We start from the raw sequence: 5,007 nt of genomic DNA, 5'->3' as shown, positions 1-5,007 counted from the left end.
CTGCCCAGGGAAGTGGTTGAGTCCCCATCCCTGGAGGTATTTGAAAGACGTGTAGATGTGGTGCTTAGGGACCTGGTTTAGTGGTGGACTTGGCAGTGCTAGGGTAGCGGTTGGACTTGAGGATCTTAAAGGCCTTTTCCAATGTAAATGATTCTAATATCTTAGCACAAACCAATTTCCCTTAGTAAATGTCTTATCTTGACATAAAGGTGGTATGTTGTTATGTCACAAGAGTTTAAAAATACCCTACCTACCCAGAAAATTCTTTTAAAATGTGTGTTGATAACTCATTGCTATGTTTTGAATCCAAAAAAAGGTAATGCAAATAAAGTAGGTAAGTACTGAATTGAAGAGAGAAAATGAAATACTGTAAACATGAGGAGAAAAGAATTTATTCTCATCTTATACCTGACTTAAAGGTTTAAGGTAAGTACTTAAAGAGAATTTAATTGTGACCAGATGAAATACCCCATTAATGCATTATTAAATGAGACAAGCTGTGTGATTAGAATTAACACATACTTAAATAATGTGTTGAATTAAGCTTTAAGTCTTAAATACACAGTAATTTAATTTAATAGTCACATTCAAAAGCAGAAAGCTTTGTCTGAAGACAACCTGGAGGAAAACTAGAATACACATTTCCTAATGGAAAACAGGCAAAATTATATGGATTCTGGAAACATAGTTCTACTTTCTAATTAAGTCCCCTAATTACTCAAACTGTTCTGCACAGTCATTTTCCTTTCCTTCCTATAGTGCTGGGAAGTCACAGGGGGATCTGCTCACATCCATCAGCTTGCTGCATTCGTGTCTAAAATATGGCATGGCCTACAAAGAAAGACAATTCTTTCTGGTTTCTAATCAGCATTACAATTGGAGACATTAGATTTTTGCTCTTTTTCAACCCCACTTCTGGCTTCAGACCATATTGCTAGAGTCAGCAATTGCTGCCAGAAAGCAATGCCAGGAGTTGCAAAAACAAGTATTCGGTAGCTACTGCAGGAATAGAATAGCTGCTTTTTTCAGGAAGATTAAGATTGCGGCCATGCTACAGTACTAAATAGAAAAGGGCTTCTTTTGATAAAGGGGTTAACAGAAATTAAAGGAGGAACTGCTCGCTCAGCAAGGTGAAGAAGTGGCAGAAAGGACCTGGAAGTGGTGGCTTCCAGAAATGGACCAGGCTCCTCCTCTGGCCCTACCTGTAGCAGACCCAGGTAATTACAAGGGCTGCAGCAAGGGGCAAATCTTCAGTCCTCTTCTGTACATGTTTTACTCAGAGCTTGTAGGTAAGTACTTGGTTTTGGTTGTTCTTGAAAGTTATAATTTAGAGGCCTCTTTTGCAGGTGACCGCTTGCAGAACAGTGCCAGAAAATAATGCTTTTTCTTGTTTTGTCTGATTTGCATTTGAGTCTTCTCAGGAAAGGAGTTAGAGGTAGGTGGTGAACCTGTGTTTTTAACTTCCCCTGTGGTTTTCTGTGGCTGTGGAAGCAAGTTCTGCAGTGTCTTTGGTGCTAAGAATTGTTATTTTGACTCCCTTGAGAAATTAGGTGGTGAAGGGCCTTATTTTTTGTTTTTAAGTTGGACTTAAATGTAAGCTAAGCCTTGAGCTGCTTATCAGTAATTATGTGGTACTCAAACCTCGGTGTATTCAGAGGCATAACTGTAGCTAATGAGGGAGACACAAAGCACTTGCTGTGTGTAAGTGCCTCCAGAACTAGTGAGTAGTTGTGCGAGGGCTTCTCAGTTTGCTTTGGACTTGAACTGTTAGCAGTAGTTGAAGTCCCAGGTTAGGTGCTAATGGCTTTCTGTCATTTCTAGAATATTCTTATGTTGTTTTTGTCATATCAGGCTTCGTAGGTGGCACGTGCCTAATGCAACTTGCTACAACATGCTTGGCTAGCTGTAAGTCACCACTGCAACCTCAGAACGAGTTTGGAGGTGGTGTAGGTGCTCAGTTGGTGGCTTGAGTTTGTTGTGAATTTGTGACCCCTGTGTGACTCAGGGATGCCTGCAATTGTGCAGCCTGAGTTAACTGACAGTCCTTAGCAAGAGAGCATCTCCAGAGGCTGATCAGAAGACGATCAGGGCTGCACTTGTGTGAGTACCTGGAGGGATTGTTGACAGGGCTATGTGATGGCAGGTTCCTGGCACTATGGAGTGCCTGTATGCTCCTGTGTTCTTTGTTGACTGGCTTTTATGGGGTGGTAACTATGGAGATAGGGGTGGTGGTGAGGGAGAAAGCAGTGGGATGGGAGGTGCCACAGCAGAGACCTAATGCTTTAAGGAAGAAATTCCAAATGTAGGAGCTCTTACTTGTATGTAGAAGAGGAGCTGTTACGTGCCCTGGGAAACCTTCAGAACAGCAAATTATTCAAGGCATGCTGTGGCCTTATTTTTTGTCATCACTTATGAACTAGGCGTAAGCCCTTTAATAACAACCATCTGGAGTTTGTGGTACTGAGCAACAATATCTTTGCTTTATGTGCCCCAGTCAAGAGAACTGTAATTGCCTATGCTTTGAAGTGGAAATAGAACTGATGTGTATATAGCACATAAATGCTATGTGTATATAGCACATAAATGCTGATGGCATAGAGTGATGGTTGCATGCATGGACAGTGTTGTATCTCTGTCTGTAAAGCAGCTGTTTTGGTGATTCCCACTTATGGGAGCATCTCTAGCAGAGAGCGCCTTATTCCTGGAAGAAGTGAGGATGTCACATATGGATTCATATGCAGACAGTATCTGGCATTCTTTTTTTTGGTGAAAATAATAATTAATTCAAGTCTTACTCTAACCTGATTCATGTCTGGTTTAATACAATTATTGCATATCAGAGACAGTGGATCATTTCCAGTATATCCCTGATAGAAATCTACTGAGTTGGATTTCCGTAGCTGGCGATCACTGGGCTAGTCTGGATATGAAAAGCTTGAGAAAATGTCTGCTTTACTTTTGACTCTTAAATTTCTTCCTCCCTTAGAAATGGTGCATAACCTTGTTATGGCTTCCATTTTAATTCAGACTCCTGTCAAAAACAACCTTCTCTCTCAGGAAATTGTGAAGACAGGGGTTTTTGTTGTTGTTGCTGTTTTTTCTGAGATATAATGAATGCTGATCAAAACTGATACCTAAAGTTACAGGATAGGAACAAATTCAAACTTATAGATCAGGTATAATAGTTTACATGTTTTTATCTTACTGACTGCTAGTGATGTTTATAAATTCATGTCATTGACGAAGTTTCTGTAAATGAACAGTTTACATTTCATTGTTGTCTTCCTTTATTAATGACAATTTGTACATTAAAGTGAAGACCTTTTTGGGTATCACCTCTAATTAAAGTGGTAAACCTACAAAAAGATTCAGCTCCAATTATTTTGTTTTAAATGGTTCTCCCATTCTGCACAGCATCTCATGTACACTCAATGAAAAAAAAAAAGTAGGCTGTTTCTATCCCACCTATTGCTCCTGAAATGGCACCTCACAAGAATTACCACTGGCACACTACAATAATAAATGCAACAGATTTTACTGGAGTAATGCATTTTGGTGTTTTTGAAGTCATGAAACTGAATTATTCTCAGCTAGGTTTTGTCACTGTTTCTCTTTGGCAGGTCAATAAAGCAGCAGCAGAAGCAGCAGCGATGGCATGTCTAACTTTCATCAGGTAACTTAAACAGTGAGGTACATGGTTACTGCCTTGCTCCCAGGATGCCAGAAATGGCAATTCACCTTTGTGCTGGAGAGACATGATGGGTGATCTGCTCCAGACGGGCAGTTCCCGCTTCCTGTATCAGAAACAGAGACAACCTGGAGGCTTATCTGAAGGGTCTCTCTTTACTAGATATGTTACTGAGTGTTCAAAGAGTCTTCACCTAGGATTATGGTGTGGCAAGAGAGTGCATCTTAGGGACTCCAAAAGGAATAGCAAGAAGAATGAGGGAATAATTCAACCAAAGAGAGAAGGTAGCTGAACATGTTAACTAACGTTCAAAAAAATGGAGATCTGGTCAAATTCTTTGTAAGATATAATAAACAGAAGCAATCTCATGCTTACCTCAGATTAAATTCTTTTCAGAGTTGACAATAGTTTTTAACACACCATTGTACATACTTTTGATTTCTTACTCCTAACATACTTTGAATCGGTTTTACAAAAGCATTGGCATATGACCTTTCCCTACAGTGCTAGAAAAGCAATCCAAAGTTGACAGTAGCAAAGCAGATGGGGAAATCAAGGAGGCAGACGGCTCATATTAATGAGGATCAGATTCACCCCAGGTGGGAAGATTATGAGAGGAGAACTACAAACTACCATGCGTTAACATTACCAGTAAGTGTCTGATAGTTGAAATTCAGGAGCAGGGTTTGTACAATGATACTTTACTGCTTTGGTAGCAGTCATTAGCTGTCAATAATGGGCAGCTCATTAAAAGAGTATATGATGATGGGTATTAGACAACCAGAACCATATCTTATAAACAGTAGCATGCAAATAGACTAAAAGACAATATTTTCTTTTGCAATGTTGTCTCCAGGTTGCTTATCTGAATTGTCATTTTTCTGTCCAAGACTATTTTTGACACTTAAATTAAGCTTTTAAAACTTTGTGCCCTTTAATTCCCAGTGCTTAAGGCAGCAACAGGTAGAAAATAACTTACTAGATTTCACTGTTGAAGCACAACTAGCAATATTCCATTTTCAAGACAGTTGTCTTTGAACTTTGGAAACTAATATATAAGGAAACAGAGAAGACAGGTAGAAAATAACTTACTAGATTTCACTGTTGAAGCACAACTAGCAATATTCCATTTTCAAGACAGTTCTCTTTGAACTTTGGAAACTAATATATAAGGAAACACAGAAGGTAAGTAGAATCATAGAATCATAGAATCATTGAGGTTGGAAAAGACCTCTAAGATCATCGTGTCCAAGCATCAACCCAACACCACCATGCCCACTAAACCATGTCCCTAAGCGCCTCATCTACACGTCTTTTAA

The sequence above is a fragment of the Aptenodytes forsteri genome, unplaced genomic scaffold (genome assembly GCF_000699145.1).
Source record: "Aptenodytes forsteri isolate BGI_AS27 unplaced genomic scaffold, ASM69914v1 Scaffold114, whole genome shotgun sequence".
In the NCBI taxonomy this organism is placed as follows: domain Eukaryota; kingdom Metazoa; phylum Chordata; class Aves; order Sphenisciformes; family Spheniscidae; genus Aptenodytes; species Aptenodytes forsteri.
The sequence above is the reverse complement of the archived record's forward strand: the minus strand, read 5'-3'. Positions refer to the sequence as shown.